The sequence below is a fragment of the Eumetopias jubatus genome, unplaced genomic scaffold, assembly GCF_037043125.1.
Source record: "Eumetopias jubatus isolate StellerSeaLion01/CBP00866 unplaced genomic scaffold, mEumJub1_p1.0 scaffold_9, whole genome shotgun sequence".
NCBI lineage: Eukaryota > Metazoa > Chordata > Mammalia > Carnivora > Otariidae > Eumetopias > Eumetopias jubatus.
This window is the reverse complement of record NW_028274815.1, coordinates 49,960,111-49,983,707: the sequence shown is the minus strand read 5'-3', so window position 1 is coordinate 49,983,707 and position 23,597 is coordinate 49,960,111. Positions and strand designations below refer to the sequence as shown.

Genomic DNA, 23,597 nt, shown 5'->3' with positions numbered 1-23,597 from the left:
CTTACAAGAGATTCGGTAACAACACCCGTAAGGTTAATATGACCTTAGGTTAGGGAGTTCAGTAAAGGTAGATTTCAAGGGGTCAGCGAGTGCGGACTATTACTTTAACCCAAGAATAAAATTTAGGGTATCTAAAGGAGTGCTCTCCAAAGAAGGATGCTTGCAGAATGGGTCATTAGGGTATAGAAAGAAAGGTGTTAAAAAAAAAAGTTAGATTTATATTTATTTTTCTCAACCTTTTAAAATTTATATTTCTGTATATCTTTTATAATATATGAGTACAGTCATAATTTAAAACTTTATAAATAAATATCTGCTTCAGTGATTTGTGCTCAAAAATACTTTATCAGTAGGACTGCATGATCAAAAAATTTAGAGACCACTTGTCTAGAGGAAAGGAGACACAAGACATTCAGACAATTTGCCATAAATATTTCTCATAATTGAGTTTTTGGTAGGTATTAAATGATAATGATTACATGTATAAATAGTACAATATGACTTTTTTTCTTTAAAGTAGGTGAAGAATCGGGAATGATACAGATGAAGGCTTTTTGTTCCATAGAGGAGATAGGGAAAAAAGATCTTGATAGAGGGTTTTTTTGTGTGTGGTGAAACACACACTTTACATAAAGTTTACAGTTTTAACCATTTTAAAGTATACGGTTCAGTGACACTGAGTTTTACAGTGTTTTACATCAGCACCACTATCTGGTTTGTGTACTTTTTCATCCCTCTGGTAGACACTTCATAATCGTTAAGCACTCACTCTCTGGTGCCTAGTCTGTATATTTCATATAAATGGAATCATACAATATATGACCTTTATGTCAGACTTCTATCACTTTAGCATATTTTTGAGATTCATCCATGTCCTAGCATGTATCAGTACTTTATTGCTTTTTATGGCTGAATAATACTTCATTGCGAGTATATACTGCATTTTATTTATCCATTCATCTGTTCATGGACATTTAGGTTGTTTCCATCTTTTGGCTACTGTATACCACTTTTTATTTAAACACCTGTGTACAGTTCTTTTGGGTATATACTTAGGAGTGGAAGTACTGGGTCATATGGTAATTCTGTGTTTAGTTTATTGAGTAATTATCAAACTGTTTTCCGTAGAGGATACACCATTTTATATTCCCACCAGCAATGTCTGAGGGTTCCAATTTCTCCACATTCACCAGCACTTTTTATTTACTTTGTTTTGTGGCGTTTTTTTGCCATGCTAGTAGGTGTGAAGTGGTATCTCATACTCATTGTCATTTTGATTGTGGTTTTGATTTGCCTTTCCCTTTCCTAATGGCTAATGACATTAAACATCTTTTTGTGTGCTTGTTGGCCATATATATATATGTGTTCTTTGGAGAAACATCTATTCAAGTCTTTGCCCACTTATAATTAAGTTGTTTGTCTTTTTGTTTTTGAGCAAGAGTTCTTTATATATTCTGGATTGTAGATTCTTATTGAATATATAATTTGCAAATATTTGCTCCCACTCTCTGGGAGAGCTTATTACTGTCCTTGATACATAACCGTTTACTTTTGGTGAAATCCTATTTTTTCTTTTGTTATTTGTGCTTTTGTTGTCATATCTAAGAAACCATTGCCAAATCCAAAGTCTTGAAGATTTAGCTCTATATTTTCTTTTAAGACTTTTATACTTGTTAGCTCTTTCCTTTGCATATTTGATGTATATTGGGTTAATTTTTGTGTATGATATGACATCATTCTTTTCCACATGGATATCCAGTTGTCTTAGCACCAGTAGTTAAAAAGACTATTCTTTCCCCATCGAATGGTCTTGGCACTCTTGTCAAAAATCAATTGACAATAGATGTGAAGGTTTATTTCTGGGCCCTCCATTGTATTCCTTTGATCTACATGCTTAGCTGTATTCCATTACCGTAATGTTTTTGGTAACTGTATCTTTGTAGTAAGTTTTAAAATTGAGATGCATGAGTTCTCCAGTTTTGTTCTTTTTCAAGACTACTTTGGCTGTTCAGCCCCTTTGTATTTCCAAATGAATTTTAAGATCAGCTTTTCCATTTCTGCCCAAAGGTCATTGGGATTTTGATGTTAATTGGTTCAAATCTGTAGGTTGGTTTGGAGTTTATTGCCATCTTAACATTAAGTCTTCCAGTCTGTGAACACAGAATGTCTATCAATTTATTTAGGTTTTTAATTTCTTCCAGCAATGTTTTGTAGTTTTCATTGTCCAAGTCTTGCACCTTCATGGTTAAATTTATTCTTATTTGATTTTCTTGTTCTCTTTCTTTTTTTATTCTTAATTGTGGTAAAATACATATAACAAAATTTATCATCTTATCCATTTTTAAGTGTGCACCTTGGTGGTACTAGGTACATTCCTGTCACTGTGCAAACATTACCATCCTCCATCTCCAGAACTCTTTTTTATCTTGCAGAACTGAAACTCTATACCCACTCAAACTCCTCGTTCCACCTTATGCTCAACCCCTTGCAACCACCATTCTGCTTTCTGTCTTTATGAATTGGACTACTCTAGGTACCTCATATAAATGGAATCATATTATTTGTCTTTTAGTAATAGGCTGATTTCATTTAGTAAAATATCTTGAAGGTTCATCCATGCTGTAGCATGTAACAGGATTTTCTTATTTTCTAAGGGTAAATGGTAATATGTATATAGCACATTTTGTTTATCCATTCAGCTGTCTATAGGCAGTTGGGTTACTCCATCTTTTGACTATTGTGAATAATGTTGCTGCGGATATGGGTGTGCAAATATCTATTCAAGAGCCTCCTTTCAGTTTAGGGGTATATAGCCAGAAGTGGAATGGCTGAATCATATAATTCTGTTTTTAATTATTTGAGGAGTCACCATACTATTTTCCATAGCAGCTGCACCATTTTACAGTCCCACCAACAGTGCACAAGGGTTCCAATTTCTCCACATCCTTGCCAACACTTGTTTTGTTTTTTTATAGTAGCCATCCTAATGGGCGTGAAGTGGTATGTCATTGTATTTCAATTTGCAGTTCTCTAATGATTAGTGATGTTGAACATTTTTATGTGCTTATTGGTTATTTGTATATCATTTCTGGACAAATACCTATTCAAGTCCTTTGCCTGGTTTTTACTCAAGTTTGTTGTTGAGTTGTAGGAGTTCTTTATATATTCTGGGTATTAGCCTCTTCTACCTAATTTGTAATATTCTTTCTTACTCCGTGGATTGCCTTTTCACTCTGTTGATTTTGTCCTTGGATGCACAGGCATTTTTAATTTTGGTATAGTCCAAATTGTCTATTTTTGCTTTTGGTGCCTATGCTTTTGGTGTCATATCCAGGAAATCATTGCCAAATGCAATGTCATTAAGGTTTTATTCTGTTTTCTTCTAAGAGGTTATGGTTTTAGGTCTCATGTTTAGGTTTTTAATCCATTTTGAGGCAATTTTTTGTATATGGTGCAAAGTAAGTCTCCAACTCATTCTTCTGCATGTGGATATCTACATGTCCCAGCACCATTTGTTGAAAAAACACTCTTTTCCCCATTGAATGGTCTTGGCACCCTTATCAAAAATCATTTGACCATATATGTGAGGGCTTATTTCTGGGCTTTCTGTCCTATTCTGTTGGTCGTTATGTCTTTCTTTATGCCAATACCATGCTGGTTTCAGTTTATTGTATCTTTGTAATTAATTTTGAAATCAGAAAGTGTAGGACCTACAACTTTTTCTTCTTTTTTAAGACTGTTTTGGCTATTCAGAGTCCCTTGAAATTCCATATTAATTTTAGTAAGTTTTCTTTTTGATGCTATTTTAAGTGTAATTGTTTTCTTAATTTCATGTTTGCATTACTTATTGCTACTATATAGATACATAATTAATTTTTGCATGTTGGTTTTGTACCCTGTAACTTTACTGAATTCATTTGTTAACTCCTAACAGTTCTCTTGTGGATTCTTTAGGATTTTCTACATATAAGATCATGTCATCTGTAAATAGAGATAGTCTTACTTCCTCCTTTCCAATTTGGGTGCCCATTATTTATTTTTCTTGCCTAATTAGTCTGGCTAGAACTTCCAGACCCAACAGTGTCACATAGAAGTGGCAAAAGTGGACGTCATAGTCTTGTTCATGATCTTAGAAGGAAAGCATTTAGTCTTTCACCCTTGAAAATGATGTTAGCTTTGAGTTTTCATATATGACTTTTATCATGTTAAGGAAGTGCCCTTTTTTTTTTTTTCTTTTTTGATGAGTAATTTTACCATAAAAGGGTTGTGGCTTTTGCCAGATGCATCAGCATCTACTGGGATGATCACATGTGTCTTTTTTTTTTCTTTTATTCTATTAATATGGTATATATTGATAATCATTTAATGAATCAACCTTGCATTCCTGCGATAAGTCCTTAAATATTCCTTTGTCTTGATGTGTAATTCTTGTCATCTGCTGCTGGATTCACTTTGCTAGAATTTTGAAGAGGACTTTTGCATCTCTATTTCTAAGGGATATTGACCTATGGTTTTCTTAAGATACCTTTGTCTGCCGCCTCATAAAATGAGTTAGGACATTGTCCCTCATCTTCTATTTTTTGGATGAGTTTGGGAAGAACTAGTGTTAATGATTGATACTTTCTTTAAATGTTTGGTAGAATTCATCAGTGAAGCCACTAGTCGTGTTTTTCTTTGGGGAAATGTTTATTGCTGATTCAATATCTTTGTTGTAAGTCTACTCAGATTTTGTTTCTTCTTGAGTCAGTTTTTGTAGTGTATGTGTTTATAAGAATTTATCCATCTCTATTGTTTTTCTAGTCACAATTTCATTTATCTCCACTCTAATCTTTATGATTTACTTCTGCTTGCTTTGGGTTTAGTTTGCTCTTTTTATTCTCTTTCCTTACAGTTTAAAGTTAGATTATTGATTTAAAATTATTATTCTATGTAAGTGATGAATCACTAAATCCTACACCTGAAACTGTATGTTAACTAATGGGAATTTAAATAAAAACCTGGAAGAAAAAAATTATGAAATTATTATTATTTTTTTGGAATAGGTGTTTACCATTACAAATTTCCTCTGAGCACTGCTTGTGTAGATACTAATTTTTTTCTGAATTCAGCCTTCACTGCCTTCCAAAGTTTTGGTATGTTTTGTTTTCATTTTCATTCATCTCAGAGTATTTTCTAATTTCCCTTGTAGTTTCTTTTTTGGCCATTAATAGTTTGACTATTTAATTACCACATTTTTGTTTATTTTCCAAATTTCTTTCTGGTGTTGATTTCTAGTTTCAGTCCACTGTGGTCAAAGAATAAACTTTGTATTATTTCAGTCCCTTTAAATTTATTATGACTTATTTTATAGCCTAGCATATGGTCTCTTGTGGAGAATTTTCATGTGCACTTGAGAGGATCATGCTGCTGTTGGTTAGAGTGTTTTGTATATGTCTATTAGGTCTAGTTGGTTTATAGTGTTATTCAAGTCCCCTGTTTCCTTACTGGTCTTTTATCTAGTTTTTCTATTATATTGAAGTCTGCCGCTATTAATGTGGAACTGTTTCTCCATTCAGTTCTGTCCATTTTTGCTTCATATATTTTGAAGTTCTGTTGTCAGTATGTATATGTCCATAATTGTTATATCTTCTTCATGGGTTGACCCCTTATCAATAAATAATCCCCTTCTTTATCTTTTGTAATGATTTTTAACTCAAAGTTTCTTTTTTCTTGTATTTGTAGAGCCTCCCCAGCTTTCTTTTCATTACCACTCTTTGCATGGGATATCTTTTCCATCCTTTTACTTTCAAATACTGTGTCTTTGGATCTAAAGTAAGTCTTTTTCAAAATGGAGGGGGGGGATGGGGGACAGCAAGGGGATGGCAGTTTGGGCTGTATATTTTCTATGGGGTTGGTTGAGGACCCTGTCCTTTTCTGGTGGGTGCTGTGGAGGGGACCAGAGCGGAATGACTTCATTCCATTAATAACATCTGGTAAAAATGGTATGGCACCTATAACATTCCCAGTATAGGCTGCCACACACTGACAGTTTGCAGGATGGACTTGTGATAAAGACAGGACTGAGGGTCAGCCTTTCCTGAGTGTGGATTTCTTTCTCACCCAAAAGTCCTGACTAAATGGGTTCTGGAAGTAGTGGCCTGGGATTGTAGGGTATTGCCAGACTAACACACATATCAGACCCCTTCTGATGAAAGGAACTACTAGGGTAGCAGCAACAACAAATCCTATTCTTAAGAATATGATATTTAGTCTAATTGAAATGGGCTAAAGCACCAATCCTGCTCTATGTCATTTTATTATAGTTGAGCCTTGAACAGCATGGATGTGAGCAACATAGGTGTGAAATATCTACTTATATGTAGATTTTTTTCGATACAGTGCTATACTGCAAATGTATTTTCTCTTATGACTCTCTTAATAATAATAACATTTTCTTTTCTCTAGCTTTATTATAAGAATACAGTTTGTAATATATCTAACATATAGAAAATGTAGGTTAAACAACTGTTTATGTTATCATAAGGCTTCTCATCAGTAGTAGGCTATTAGTTAATGTAGGTGGAGTCAAAAGTTAGACGTGGATTTACTGCTACCTTCAGGGGTCAGTACCCCTTTTTCCTGTGTTGTTCAAGGATCAGCTGTATAAGAAAACAGCCTCAGTGCATGTGTCTGTATGATCTTACTGAATTGCCTTAGTTGGGGAGCCTGGGTGGCTCAGTCAGTTGAGCATCCGACTCTTGATTTCGGCTCAGGTTGTGATCTCAGCGTCGTGAGATCGAGCCCCTGCCTGGGTCCACACTCAGCAGAGAGTGCTTGAGATTCTCTCCCTCTGCCCCTCCCCTCCCAAAACAAACAAATAAATCTTTAAAAATATTTTGCCTCAGTTTTTTAAATGAATGAATTAATGAAGTCTTTTTTAGACAACACATAAGTGGCTCATGTTTTTTAAAATCCATTTTGCCATCTCTCCCGTCTAACTGGAGAGTTCAGTCTATTTACATTTAAAATAATTACTGATAGGAAAGGACTTACTTTGGCAATTTTGCCATTTGTTTATATCTTCTATAAATTTTTTCTTTTTCAATTCCTCTATTCCTGCCTTTGTATTTAACTGATTTCCTATAATGAACCATTTTGGTTCCTGTCTCATTTCCTTTCCTTTATATTTATTTTCATAGTGCTTACCTTGGGGATACAATTAACATCTTACATCTATAACATAATATGTAACATGAAATGATACCAGTCTAGCTTAAATAATACACAAAAACTCCCACTTCGATATTTCTCTGCCTCTCACCCTTTTATTTATTTTTTAGGATTTTATTTTTTAAGATTTTATTTCTTAATTTTATTTATGTATTTATTATTTATTTACTTGAGAGAGCATGAGCAGGGGGAGGGGCAAAGGGAGAGGGAGAAGCAGGCTCCCCACTGAGCAGGGAGCCCGATGGAGGGCTCAATCCCAGGACCACAGGCATCATAACCTGAGCCGAAAGAGGACACTTAACTGACTGAGCCACCCAGGCACCCATGCCTCTCACCCTTTTAATTGTTATAATCACAGATTACATCTTTAGACTTTCTGTGTAGCCATTAACATAGATTTATAATTATTTTTTATGCATTCGTCTTTTGTTGGTTTTTTTTTAGAGAAAGAGAACATTTGTGCACTTGAGTCAGGGAGGGGCAGAGGGAGAGAATCCCAAGCCGACTCCACAGCCAACCTGGAGCCCGAGATGGGGCTCAATCTCATGACCTGAGCCAAAATCAAGAGTGGGACACTTAACCAACTGAGGCACCCAGGCGCCCCTATGCATTTGTCTTTTAAATCTTACAGGAAAAGAGAGGGGAGTTACAAACCAGAAATACAATATTACTGACTTTTATATTTACCTATGTATTACATTTACCAGTGTTATTTCTTCATATGGCATCATATGGTTTTATTGCTTCACATGGCTTCACATGTTGCCTCTTGTTTTTTCATTTCAGCCTGAAGGAGTCCCTTTAGCATTTCTTGTAGGGCAAGTCTTCCAGCAATGAATCCTTTCAACCTTTGTTTTTTTTCTGGGAGGGTCTGAGTTTCACCTTCATTTTTGCCAGATACATCTTCACCTTTGCCAGGTACAGATTTCTTTTTTCAGTTCTCGCCTCGCTTTAAATGCCATCCTGCTCCCTGTTGGCTTCTATCATTTCTTAGGAGAAGGTGGCAGTTAAACTTACCGATGATCCCTTCTAGGTTACGCGTCTCTTCACTTACTGCTTCAAGATTCTTTCTTTATCCCTGACTTTTAAGAGTTTGATTATTATGTGTCTTGGTGTGGAGAGCTTCTCCTACTGGGAGTTCATTGAACTTCAATTTTAGATCCATGTCTCTTACCAACCACTATTTCTTCAAATATTCTTTCTGACTCTTCTCCTTTTGGCTCTCCCACCTTCCATGTGGCATGTAAGCTTGATGGTGTTCTGTAAGTCTCTTAGACTCTGTTCATTTTTCTTTATTCTGTTTTCATTCTGTCCCTCAGACTGGATATTTTCATTTATTCTGCCTTCAACTTCACAGATTCATCTGTCTGTTCAAATACACTGTTGAACTGCTCTGGTGAATTTTTCATTTCAGTTATTTTACTTTTCAGCTTCATAATTTCTATTTGTTTCCTTTTTATTTTTCTTTATTGATAATCTCTATTTGGTGAGACATCATTCTCCTTGTTTATTTGTCCATGGTTTCCTTTAGCTCTTCAAGCATATTTAGGACAGTTGATATAATGTCTTTGTAGAGTTAAAAAAAAAAAAAGTCTTTGTAGGGTAAGTTCAATGTCTCTGCTTCCTGATGGGCAGTTTCTGTTCATTTTGTTTTTCTTATAAATGTCCCATACTTTCTTGGTTGGATGCCTTGTAACTTTTGGTTGAAAACTTGACATTTTGAATATTGTGATGTGATAACTCTGGAAATCAGATTATCCTCCCCACTCCCTAGGGTTTGTTGTTACTGCTTGTTATGGGTTAAAGTTGTTGGTATGTTTAGTGATTTTTCTAAACTATTTTTATACAGACTGTATTTTTGGTCTCTGATGTCTCTGTTTCTTTAGCTCATTAGTCAGCTAGTTGTTTGACAGATAGCCTTAAGTGCCTGGAATCAAGAGAAAGCAAAAAAAGAAAAGGAAGGAAAGGGGAAAAAATTTCGCCAGTTTTTTGTAGATTATCTTTGTATTAGGGACTCTAGTGCTTAGATAGGCCATTTACAACTCTGCCTTAGCCAAATTTCGAGCTTGCACTGAACCTACAGATCAGCCAGTTGTGAAACTGTATGGTCTTCTCAGGTCTTTTCTGCCCATGCATTCTGCCCTGTGCATGCACTTTCTAGTTTCCCTGGGGTTCATGGGAGATTTTCAAAACCCCATTTCCCCAGAATTCCTGCTTTTCTACCTGGCTTTCAGTGTGCCTAGTGTTTCAACCAACTTTTATTTATTTGTTTGTTTATTCATTCATCCATTTTATTTATTTATTTATTGCATGCTTCCTTGCTTTCCCTTTGCAGTAATGCCTTTTTCATTTAGTTTTCAAGGAAATTCCATCCTTTAAAATGCCCCAAAAGAATTCCAAGCTTAGTGAAACAAAGATATGCCCCCTTGTGTGAATCCTTTAGGGAGTACTCAGGAAGGTTCAGAGAAACAATTCCGTGGGAACAACATACTCTCTGTGCTTCCTTTGGAAGCAAGTATCTACACTGTGAATGCAGGCTGCTGTCTTCAGTGCCATGCCTGAGAAGGCTAAGCTAATAGCCACAAAGCTCTCGTATCTTGTTTAGGTGGCCTTGCTCTTGCTCAGGTTTTCACTTAGTTGCCATAAACCTTTGACTATCTTCTAGAATTCTGATGAAGTTGATTTTTTGACAGTTCTTGCCAGGTTTTTTGGTGACAGGTCCCTGGAAGTCCTTATTCTACTGATTTTGCTAACATCCCTCCAAGGTAGAGTTTTGTAACCCGTCCCACAACAGCTACTCTTCCTGTTTCCTGGGTCTGCACTATAATAGACACTTGAATAAACTCTTCTTTTTCCTGGTGGAGTTTATAGAAGAATAGCAAGAAGGTGCAGACTCCCCCAATTTCTGTAGCTCCCAAGGGCTTCACATTCTTGCCAGTGTATACTTGGTCTCTACCTAATCCAGTCTCCATCCTTCTTAATATTGTCCACTTGTATCTCCTCCAGTTGATCTGGTGCTCGTGTCTCATATCTCCCTGCAGGCAACAATTTCTCCTTAGATTTTGGGCCAAGGTTGACCTGTGATCTCAACTTTCTGATAGCTTCAAGAAAAGTCACGAACTTAAAATTGATACACTTCTGGTAGTGGTGGTGGTGGTGGTGATGGTGGTGATGATGGTGGTGATGGTGGTGATGGTGGGGGTGTTATAAGGATGGAGGGCTGCTTTATCTGACTCTTTAGATCCCTAAATGGAAACTATATATATATATATATATATATATATATATAGTAGATTTAAGTTTGTGGTATTTTTATTAGTAGTATTTTCTAGATGTTCTATAGTTGTACCTTTGGATTTCCTGTTTGATCCAAGAGGAAAGTTTAGGGGATAATTAAAAAAAAAAAAGATTCTTAAAGCTGGATTTATTGTCACTACATATGAACTTATAATTTTAAAGTATTGTGATCAGAGATTGTATTCAGTTCCATTTCTGTTTTAAGAATATTATAGAGATTTTCTTTGTGGCTTGATGTATGAACACGTACTCCAAGGGTATTATAAAGGAGGTAGAGTCTCCATATAGAGTATGACATTCCAGTTATACCCGGTCATTCACCTTTATTAATTATATTTTTCCCAAATATTGGTTTCCTTGGTCTGTTAAGGACTTCAAAGAATGTACTTAGGGGTGCCGGGCTGGCTCAGTCGGCAGAGCATGTGACTCTTGATCCTGGGGTTGTGAGTTCAAGCCCCACATTGGGTGTAGAGCTTACTTTAAAAAAGCTACAGTGTTGTCATGCACAAGAGTTGGCTAGACACACAAGCTTAAAATATTGATGGTAAATAAATGGGAGATGGCAAAGAAGTTTTTTTAAAAAAAAGTATATTTGAAGGTTGATTTATCTTTGTGGCAGTTAATGGTCTATATGTATATTTATTTTTATGTCTGGCACATAAACATTCATGATACTTTTTTATTCACTGTGAATTATACCATAAATCATACAAAGTAAGTTTTATTTTCCATTTTTAATGTTTTGTCTTTGATTCCACTTCAGTGCAATTTTTAAAACTTTACATTTGCACAGTTTCTCTTTGCCTATCCTTCTACTTTTAGCCTTTCTGGTCACTTTGCTCAAGTCTAGGTAGCATCTAGTTAAATTTAACTTTTTTTCCCCAACGAAATTTGAGCATTTTTCTTTTGGGGTGAATTTATTCTGCTTAACTGTGAGGTTATAATAAATATGTTTGGTTTAAATTTTAATATCCTTATTATTTTTCCTGTTCTGTTTATTATGCAAAATTCCATTGCAGACTGAGGCAAGGGAACTTTTTAATGTGGTTAAAAAAAAAACACATGACAAAAAATTTATCATCTTAACCATTTTTAAATGTAAAATTCAGTAGTGTTAAATATATTCACATTGTCATGAAACAGTTCTCCAGAACTTTTTCATATTATAATATGGAAAATCTCTACCCATTAAACAGCAACTCCCCTTTTCCCTCTGCCCTGAGCCCCTGGTTTTACTTGATTTTAGATAACTTCATGTAAGTGGACTCATAGAGTATTGTCTTTTAGTAACAGGCTTACTTTACTTAGCATAATGTCTTCAAGATTCATCTATATTGTACCATGTGACAGGATTTTCTTACTTTTTAAGGCTGAATAATATTCCATTGTATGTATATACCACATTTTGTTTATCCATTCATCCCTTAGTGGACATTTGGGTTGCTTCCACCTCTTGGTTATTGTGAATAATGCTGCTGTGAGCATGGTCATGCAAATATGTCTTCAAGACCTTGCTTTCAATTCTTTAGGACATATATCTACAAGTGGAATGGTTGGATCATATGGTAATTCTATTTTTAATTTTTTGAGGAACCACCATACTTTTCCACAGCAGCTACACCATTTTATAGTCCCACCAAACAGTTCACAAGAGTTTCAGTTTCTCCATATCCTTGCCAACATTTATTTCCTGGTTGTTTTGTTGTTGTTTCTGTTCTTGTTGTTGTCATTGTTTGGTAGTAGCCATGGGTATGCAGTGGTATTTCATTGTGTTTTTGATTTGCATTTCTGATAATGTTGGACATCTTTTCCTATGCTTGTTGGCCATTTGTACATCATTGTTGGAGAAATGTCTATTCAAGTCCTTTGCCTATTCTTGAATTGGGTTACTTTTTTTTGATTATTGAGTTGTAGTTCTTTATATATTCTGGATATTAACTGCTTATCAGATATATAATTTATAAGTTTTTCCTCCCTTTTTACTTTATTGATTGTGTCCTTTGATATATTTAATATTAACGTAGTCCCTGTAGTCTATTTTTACTTTTGTTGCCTATAATTTTGGCTAACATATCCAAGAAATCATTACCAAGTCCAGTGCCATGAAATTTTTCCCGTATGTGTTCTTCTAAGAGTTTTATGGTTTTATATCTATGTTTAGGCCTTCAATCCATTTTGAGTTAATTTTTCTAGATGGTGTAAAATAAGATTAACTTCATTCTTTGCAAATGGATAGCTAGTTTTCCCCACACCATTTGTTGAAAAGAAATTTCCCCTTTGAGTAGTCTTGGCATCGAGAGTCAAAGATCCTTTGATGATAGATCATTTGACCATATACATGAGGATTTCTTTCTAGGCTATTCTAGTCCATTGAAGTATTTGTCTGTTTTTATGCCAGTACTGTTATATTGCTGTACCATACTGTACTGTAATATGTTTTGAAATCAAGACGTGTGAGTCCTTCAGCTTTGTTCTCCTTTTTCAAAATTATTTCGGTTATTTAGGGTATTTTATCATTTTTAATGATTTCCTACTGTTTCCAGTCTTCTTTTGTTCATTGCTGTATGATTTTCTTTGAGTTGAATTGTTTTTCTTTTTTTTCATTAGTTTCAGAGGTAGAATTTAGTGATTCATCAGTTTCATATAACACCCAGTGCTCATTACATCAAGTGCCCTTCTTAATGCCCATCACCCAGTAATCCCTTCCCCCCCATCCACCTCCCCTCCAGCAACCCTCAGTTTCCTAGAGTTCAGTGTCTGTTGAATTGTTTTTCTGATAACTTGGCAGCCATGTAATCTCATTAAATACCATGCTTAAGCCACTTTCTCATCACCCTCAGATATAAAACAGTATCTATTGACTCCACCATATGAAAACTTAAGAAACTGGTTGTACTTGTCCTGTTTCTTCCCACCCACTAACACACACACGTACTTCCCCCCCAACCTACCAAAATTTTGTGAATTTTGTCTTAGTTCATTATTGTAATATTGCTACTATGTTGACTTGCTTTATTTTCAAGAATTATAACATATTACTTCCATATTGCAAGCAAAATAACCATTTTATATTAATTAAGTTTTAAAATACCAGGGCCTTTTCATATAACTATTTATGAGTCTGTTAATTTAAATAATTCTGTCTGGCTAGATTTTTATTTATTTATTTATTTTAAGATTTTATTTATTTATTTGACAGAGAGAGACACAGCGAGAGAGGGAACACAAGCAGGGGGAGTGGGAGAGGGAGAAGCAGGCTTCCCGCCCAGCAGGGAGCCCAATGCGGGGCTCCATCCCAGGACCCTGGGACCATGACCTGAGCCGAAGGCAGATGCTTAACCATCTGAGCCATCCAGGCGCCCCCATTTGGCTAGATTTTTAAACAGTTATTCAGGAGTGTGCATCTCTTCAGTTCTTACAATTTGAAACTATCTTTCTCTTATCTTTATGTAAGAACAACAACTTGGTTGGATATAAAACTTACAGATAATCCTTAATTCAAAATTCTGTCAATTTTACTCCCCTTTTCTGGGCACAATCATGTAATATTTCTATATCAGAGGCAACCCTGATATATTTTTCCCTGTGGTGTCCTGGATTTTCATTCCTATATTCTTGTCATATTTTTTAATGTAAGTTATTTTCCCATAGTATGTCTCAGTATTGGTCAATCTCTATTAATTTTTTAAATAAAATTCACACACTATGCAATTTACTCTTTTAAATATATAATTCACTGCTTTTTATCATATTCCTTGAAGGCTATACAACCATCACCACTAAATCCAGCGTATATTTGTCACACCAGAAAGAAACCCTATGTCCATTAATGGTCATTTGTCAGCCCCTCCTACCTCTCCCCACTCTGCAGCCATTAATCTACTTTCTGTCTCTGTGGATTTACCTTTTCAGTACGTTTCATATAAATGAATCATAGGGTATATGGCCTTTTGTGTCTGGTTTCTTTCACTAAATATTTTCAAGGTTCATCCATTTTGTTGCATGAATCAATACGCATTGCTTCTTACAAGTGAACAGTATTCCATATACATATACAACATTTTGTTTATTCATGAGTTGATGGATATTTAGATTGTTTCTGATTTTTTACCATTATGAAAAATGCTGCTATAAGCATTAATATACAAATTTTTTTAAGATTTTATTTATTTATTTGAGAGAGAGAGAGAAAACAGAAGCAGGAGGAGGGCAGAGGGAGAGGCAGGCTCCCTGCTCAGGGAGCCTGACGTGACGCAGGACTCAATCCCAGGACCCTGGGATCGTGACCTGAGCTGAGGGCAGATGCCTAGCCAACTGAGCCACCCAGGCACCCCAATATACAACTATTTGTGTGGACATATTTTTTCAATGTTCTTAGGTATATAACTAGTAATAGAATTGTTGGACCATATGGGAGCTCCCTGTTTAAACTTTTGAGTGGCTGCACCATTTTACATTCCCACTAGGATCATATTCCAATCCAATTTCTCTATATCCTTGTCAACACTTGTTATTGTCTGTCTTTTGATTATAACCATCCTAATGACTATGAAATGGTATCTCATTGTGGTTTTAATTTGCATTTCCCTAATGACTATTGATTTTTGAACATCTTTTTGTTCAACTTATTGGCCACTTGTATATCTTTATAGCTTCTTTAGAGAAATGTCTATTCAGATCTTTAAAAGGATTATTTGGGTTTTAAAATTGGGTTGTCATTTTATTCCTGAGTTATATTTCTTTATACTTTTTTTTCTGTTAGTTTTTATTTAAATTCCAGTTAACATACAGCGTACTATTAGTTTCAGGTGTACAATATAGTGATCAGCACTTCCGTACATCACCCAGTGCTCATCACGACAAGTGCCCTGCTTCATCCCCATCACCTACTTCACCCATCCCCCCCCCCCTCCCTGCCCACCTCCCCTCTGGTAGCCATCAGTTTGTTCTCTATAGTTTCTATATAGTTTGTATAGAGTCTGTTTCTTGGTTTACCTCTCTTTTTCTTTTCCCTTTGCTCCTTTTGTTTCTTAAATTCCACACGTGAATGAGATCATATGGTATTTGTCTTTCTCTGACTGACTTATTTCACTTAGCATAATACGCTCTGGCTCCATCCATGTCATTGCAAATGGCAAGATTTCATTATTTTTCGTGGTTAAATAATATTCTCTTATATATATGTGTGTACACACACACACACACACACACACACACACACACACACACACCACATCTTTATCCATTCTTCAGTCAGTGGACACTTGGGCTGTTTCCGTACTCTGGCTATTGTTAGTAATGCTGCTATAAACATCAAGGTGCATATATCCTTTTGAATTAGTGTTTTTCTATTTTGGGGGGTAAATAGTGCAATTACTGGATCTTAGGGTACTTCTTTTTTAACTCTTTGAGGAGCCTTCATACTATTTTCCACAGTGGCCGCATCAGTTTGCATTCCCACCAACAGTGCAGGAGAGTTCCTCTTTCTCTGCATCTTCACCACCTATTATTTCTTGTGTTGTTTTTAGCCATTCTGATAGGTGTAGGGTGATCTCTCATTGTAGTTTTGATTTGCATTTCCCTAATGATCAGTGATCTTGCAAATGGCAACATGTGTCTTTTCATGTGTCTGTTGGCTGTCCATAAGTCTTCTTTGGAAATATGTCTATTCATGTTTCTGCTTTGCATTTTAAGAGACTTTTTCAATTTGTAATCTACCCCCCACTGGCTAAGTTTTCTTTATTTTTTTATAAAACGTCTGTTTTCTATTGCAGTGGTATACTACTATTATTTTTGTCTTCAGTTTTTTTTCTTTAGTGACTGCCCTTGGTTCTCCAACACAGAGGAGATACTAATTAATTTTTTGATGAATTGTGTTAGTTTTGTCAACTGTCTTTTAATCTTCTATTGTCTTAGTTTATCTTGGATCTATTTCATTAGGTCCATATTCTTTTTTAATTTTCTCTAGAGTGAGAGTACAAATTATTTATTGGCTGAAATGGGTAAACCTTCTTGCAAAATAAATTTTCTTTTTTTTTCCCTTTCTGCTTTAATGCTATAAAATATTTACATATATTTTTGTCTTTTGTTTTCAGATTACTTGTCTCTGAACAATTCTATGGAAACCGTTTATTTACCCACAAGGAACGTGGTTGAATTCTCTATGCTGTTTTATTACCTGTTTGCAAGATACTGCTTTGAATTCTCTTCCCAGGACATGCACTGGAAGGCTAATTGTGTATTTCTTATATTTCTTTTGCCCCTCAGCATTTGGGAAAGGCAGGAAGATAGTAGATAATTCTAGGACTCTGCCTAGCTACAGTAGGTGACATTTTTCTTTGCCATTGTTACGAAAGTCAGAAACCGCGGCCACCTTACCAAGTGTGGAAATAAGGAAACTATCAGTTTCTGTGGGACATGCCCTTGGAGTTTTGTTATTGTACTGTTTTAGGGTCAGCTGATGACTGCTTTCATGGCATTGTCATGTAGGCAATGATATAGCTAGGGCCTTATTTTTTTCTAGCAAATGTTAGTAATGCAGCTAAGATATTTAGACTGAAGCGATTATTTCCCAGATCTTTTTCTGACTTCTTGGCCAAAAGAGGGTATATAACAAATCATTCTGGCTATGGCAGAAGGTGCTGTTTTTTTCACTAAGAACATGTGTCCAGTTGGGATATTTTTCTTTCTTCTGAGCCACTTATTGCCTCAGTCCTTCTCTGAGCCATCAGTGCAGTATTGTGAATTGAATTGACTTCTCTCACCCTTCTGCGTGACCCTTTGTGTTGGAAGAGCTTTGTGACGGCTCCTTAAGTTTGGTCTGCTTTTTTCTCCAGTGTTTCTGGAATTTTGTGGTTTGAGTTCTTTTCCCTAGATTCTGAATATTCTTTTCACTTTTTGTTCCTATCTTTCAGTTATGGAAAAGAGGTTCATTAAACCTATCTCTGTGCTGTCATGTTTTCTAAAATCCATTCATCTCTTTTCTCAGTGTTTCTCTGTCTCATATTCAGTTTCTTCCTTTCCTGTAGGCTCCTTCCTCTCAACTAGAACCATGCTTTATGTCTTTCCTCATCACAGAGTGTGGAGGACTTGCCTATCAGGATAGTTTCTGTTGATGTTCCTACTACTTTACTTCCTTCTCTTTAACACCAAATATTTTGTCAAAAATGTTCTTTTTTGTCAAAAATATTTATTTTGAGCATAAAGGTAAAAAGCTTACTAAATATAAAGAGTTCAGATAATACAAAGACCTTGGAAATCACCCATAATTCTCATCATCCTGAAATAGTCATGATTAACATTTTCACCAGTGAGCTTCCAGGTGTCTATTTTATGATTCACACACCTACTGCTGATCTTGGATATATTTCATTAGGTCCTTGTTCTAATGTAGCCAAATACCATGTTTCCAGCAGCTGGGCAAATGCACAACACATAACTACCAAACAAAGGGGTCTCCATGAGAGAATAAAATGAGAGCTTTAGTAATATTTAATAAATGTTTACCAGTGATTCTTAGATTTTTATAAAACAAGCTGATTTCATATCAGTCGTTACAATCACACTCCTATATGGAAAGAAACAACAATCAAAAGTAGTATCTTGGAACCTGAAAGATACGTGTCATTATATGTTAAGAGATAAAAAGCAAGATGTAAACCATATATGTCATATATACATCTGTGTATATTGACTGGAACAAATATTAACTAATTATCTTAAAATTATGGGTTTATAATTTTTTTCCTTTATAATGTGTCTTTTGATTTTTTTTACAAGAAGCGTGTGTTTTCTAATAAGATACCATTAAAGTTGTTTTTGTTTGACATTAATAAAAAAGTGAGGTAAGCCAGACTGATCAAACACAGAATGTTAATTATAAGCTGGAAAGGGAGATTCTCAAGCTTTTCATGGTGTTCTAGTTTCTGCCTAAAATACCTATTTGTATCTCCAATCTAGTCATAATAAATCCTTCTAGAAGCAGAGTGAAAGAATAGGAGTAGAAAAGTATTATACACAGTTTCTATGCCAAGATAAAGTAAAAAAAAAAAAATTTTTAACTTCGGGTGCTGAGGGTTGAGTTAAATGTACTCCTAGGTTCATGGCCTCTCTTTAAAATTTTATCCCCACATTGCATCCTCATTCCTACTTTTCCGTAGGTGGCTGGTCTTGTTATGTAAAAATCTTTTGGCTTACAAGACTTCTTACAAAATGTGTATTCTGTGTGTGCCTGTGTTTTCAATTTATATAAAAGGTACATCCGTTTTTTTCTTATTTTCAGTAGGCATTGTGTTTTTAACATCTATCTACATTGCTAGACATATATATAGAATCAGGTTTCTGATTGTCATATAGTACTCCACTGAGTGCATCTACCAGTTCACCGACGTACTTTTCCCTGTAGTAGGCACCCAGGTTGCTGTTAGCTCCCATCACCACAAACAATGGGAGTGCACACCCTTGTCCATACCCCTCATTGGATCTGTGTGAACTGTCTTTGCCATATATACCCAGAAGTGGAATTCTTGGATCATAAGCTATATAAGTTTCCTACATTCGTACCAAATTGCTTTCCAGTCTGTATCCTAACTGCAATGCATGGAAATTCCTATATTTCCACTTTCTGCCAATAATTTCTAGTTCGGCCAGAAGATTAGAAATACAAATTTCTATACCAAGGGTTGGTTGGTTGTAGAGAGAGAGAGCGTGCATGTGTGTGCAAGCGGGGGAGGGAGGGTGCAGATGGAGAGGGAGAAAGAATCTTAAGCAGGCTCCATGCCCAGTGCGGAGCCCCATGCGGGGCTCGTCTCACGACCCTGAGATGAACTGAGCCTATATCAAGAGTCGGACACTTAACCCACTGTGCCACCTAGGTACCCCCCTTTTTTTTCATTTTTAGTTAAATGTTATTTGTCTTGAGAATCTATCTATCCTATCCCCACTGTAATGTCAAAAGGAGGGAAGAGTCTTTTAGAGACTTTCAAAATTACTGCTGTGCTTTCAACCAGAATGCATTCATTTTCCATTCATCCAGATGCAGTTATAATATAGAATGTGATAAGTACAAGAGTAAGCTACTTTAATTGATTTTTTCAGATTTTAACATGTAACAGATAAAAGATATGGAAGATTTTGCTAGCAATATTAATAAGATTGATTTAAAATATCTACATAAAACTTAATTCCAAAAACACAGCATCCACGCTTGTTCCAAATGCCCATGGAATATTTACAAAAATTAATTGTACTTAAGCAAAATGTTGACAAAACCCCAAAGTAGAAGATTTATAACTAAGCTTATATTTTCTAACCACAATGCAATAAAGTTGGAATTTAACAACTATAATTTTTTTTTCATTAAGTAGATAAAATTTTTAAAAACCTCATTCTAAACTTTTGGGTTATAGAAGGACTAAAAATTGAAAATACACTTTTTTTTTTTCAATAAAGACAGTAAAGGCACATATCCAAAACTTATGGGATGTGACTAAATCTATATTTGGAGAGAAATGTATAGCCTTAAATAAATGGCATATTTGAACAAGTTCAATAAGGTAATAATTGAAATTTTTTTTTAAGATTTTATTTATTTGAGAGAGAGAATGAGAGACAGCGCATGAGAGGGGGGAGGGTCAGAGGGAGAAGCAGACTCCCGCGGAGCGGGGAGCCCTATGCGGGACTTGATCCCGGGACTCCAGGATCATGACCTGAGCTGAAGGCAGTCACTTAACCGACTGAGCCACCGGTAATAATTGAAATTAAGTCTTCCGGTCTGAAGATTAACAAAATAAAAGAAATTTTCTGAGGACCTATTATGCAGGCACAATGCCTTTTTAATGTTCTGAGGAGGATTTTTCATAGTTCTCATCTACCAGACTTGCAGAAAAAAATACCCAGTTCTGATTCTTTAAAGGTGAATAACAGTTACCACCTGAGCTTCTGTAAACTTTAATCTATATCAAGTTTTTGATATAAAAATTTTTGATAGAATCAGGTTTCTGATCAATAAATCTATATCAAAATCTCTATCAAACAAATACTGTCCGTACAATCTATATCAAAATTTTGTGTTTGGGGAATTAAATCTGTATCAAAATTTTATTGAAACTACAGTTGACACGTGATCTGCTTATATCTAAAAATTCTTCACAAGAACAGACTGTCCTATGGTTACCATAGACTATAGTTCTTATTTTGACACTGTCTTATCAATGTGTATCTCTGGTCCTAAACTTCAGTGGTTATAAGTGAACCAGCATAAACCCATTCCTCTGAAAGAAAAGCATCTCCCAGCAGGCATCTGAGTGGCAGAAGGTGGAAATAACACATTTCCTATATGAAGAATAGCTATATAGAGTCATGTAAGGAAACGTGGCCTTTCTCCTTTATTGGATATATTTTCCTAAGCTCAATTTCTACCTAAAAAAGTAATTTTTTAATTGAAAAGCTTTTGGGGGGTGGGGTCTATTTGAAGGTATCTCTGATCAATAAATGTGGGAATTGAGTCTCACCTAGATTTTAATTAAACTAAAAAGTACTGAAAAAGCCCGATATATCTCTGAGATGGTAGGAGTTAATTTTCTTTCTTTTCCCATTGTGGAATAAGGCATCAGCAGGTGAGTTTGCGCTCATAATAATAGAAATTAAAACAGAAGCAGGCAGCCAGCCAGCATGTGTCTTCTTCCAAGACTGTGCAACAGAAAACTTGAAACCATGATGGCTAATGTCAGTTGATTCGTAGTCACTTAAATCTTTTCATGTAAGCCTCATTGAAGAGGACTGAGTGAGCTGATTCATACCCAGGCCCTAAGGGATGATGAGATCGTCTGAGGAGATGCCTGGGACTCTCCCATGGACTAAGGAGAGTAACTGTTTTGGTTTACCAACAGCATCCATAAATGAATTCAGCAAAACTGATGTGCTGTCTCTTGGGGGGTCATCGGCACAGCCTGTCAGACACAGTGAGGCCTAATGTGTTCTGATGATTGTTGTGACTCTATGGCTGTCATCATGGCCCTCATCACAGTGTGGGTAGTGTTGCGTCAATCCGACAACATCCAGTGCCCACGTTTTTGTTGGGATTGTTCACACTTTATTATATGAAAATGACACCGTTGGTCCCCTTCCATTGTTCTTATGTCAGTTAACAGGAGATAGAGGACCACAGAACATCAGCCTTGTTCTCCAAATAAGCTTCATAATCTACATTATTTCGGTTTGCATAATAAATAAATATATTTTTACAGCTTTTTTGAGATTTTTCACATACCATAAAATTCGCCTAAAGTGTACAGTTTAGTGGGTTTTAGTATTATTCACAGACTTGTGCAACCATCACCCCAATCTAATTGTAAAACTTTCCACACCCGCTAAGAACACCCTGTACACACTAGCGAAGTCATTCTGCACTTTCCCAACCTCTCACCCCTGCCCCGGCCCCTGGTTGTGGTTACTAATCTACTTTCTGTTTCTATAGATTTGCTGCTTCTGGACATTTCGTATACATGGAATCCTATGATACATGATCTTTTGTGACGGGCTTCTTTCACTTAATGTTTTCAGGGTTCATCTACTTTGTAGCAGTGTATTCATTCCTTTTTATTGCCAAATAATATTCCATTACATAGTTTATTTATCCACTCAGCAGTAAACGGACATTTGGATTTCTTCTACTTTTTGGCTATTATTAACAAGGCTGCTGGGAACATTCATTACAAGTTTTGTGTGGGTGTATGTTCTCATTTCTTTGGGCATATGCCTGGGAGCGGATATATACTGGAGCATATGGTAACTCTACATTTAACCATTTGAGGAACTGCTGCGCTGTTACCCAAAGTACTGTCACCATTTTGCATTCCCACTAGCCAGTCTGTGAGGGCTCCAGCTTCTGCACATCCTTGAAAACACTTTTTTTGTTCTTTGGTTTTTCACCGTCCTAGAGGTCTAACTAAATATATTGTGAGGGAATTTATTTTTAGACTGTTTTCTGTTTTTAAATGTTTGACTTTTTATAGGCAGGAATTATTCTGAAAGATTTGAACTAGAAACAGAAACACACACCAAGGCTCCTCCTTGAATCAGATGTAAATGTGTATTTCACACCCAGTGGTGCATACCATGACTGGTTGTACCCTTGGGATGTTCAGGAGACTCAGGCTTGGAAGGGACCATCATTTCTGCTGCATCTGCACCACAAGGCACTGGAGCTTCTGCTTGCAGAGAGCTCCACCACTCCCTCACTGTGCATGGGCAGCTCATTCAGGTGTCTAAGACTCCATTATCGAAGGTCTTACCTTCTAGAGATCAAAATCTGCAATCATTGCACTCCTGACTGTGTTCCCAGCTCTGCTCCCAAAATGCACAGGAAATAGGTCCAGTGTTCCTCTTGGGTTCCCGCTTTCTTCCCGGAAGTGTTTCCTCTCAGGTCTTCACTCTGAACAATTTTTCACAGATCATGCTTTCTACTCCCATTGCCTATAAATTGGCAGCTTTCCTGGGTCTCTTAAGTTTGCTGATATCTTATTTTTAAACATGTCTCTTTGAACTAAGCATGTTGTGCTTCAGATGATGAGAGCATGTTGACAGAGCAGATTTATCACCTTCCTTTCTGTGGCTAGAATGTTTCTTTGGCCTAACATATATTTTACTTCTGTTGAGCTCACCAGAGCCATGAAACTTCTATAGCTACACTCTTCTCTGTATGTTTTTGTTTTGTTTTCACTTCTTAAACTGGAATTCAATTACATGGTACAAAATTTTAAATGTATAAAAGAATATTTGATAGTGTCCTTCCCACTTCTGCGCCCCAGGCATGTAGCTCTCCGTTCTAGAGCTACTCAGTGTTACTAGTTCCTGCACATCTTCACAGAGGTTTTTTTTTTCTTTTTTTTTTTTTAAGATTTTATTTGACAGAGACATAGCAAGAGAGGGAACACAAGCAGGGGGAGTGGGAGAGAAGCAAGCTTCCCACCGAGCAGGGAGCCTGATGTGGGGCTCGATCCCAGGACCCTGGGACTGTGACCTGAGCCGAAGGCAGACGCTTAATGACTGAGCCACCCAGGTGCCCCTTCACAGAGATTTTTAAAACAGCT

General features: G+C 36.1%; 1 protein-coding gene across 3 annotated transcripts in view; it reads left to right on the top strand.

Annotated features, from left to right (window-relative positions):
- ALMS1 (ALMS1 centrosome and basal body associated protein) overlaps positions 1-23,597 on the top strand; it is a 208,625-nt gene that overhangs the window by 172,102 nt on the left and 12,926 nt on the right. The window lies entirely within an intron of this gene.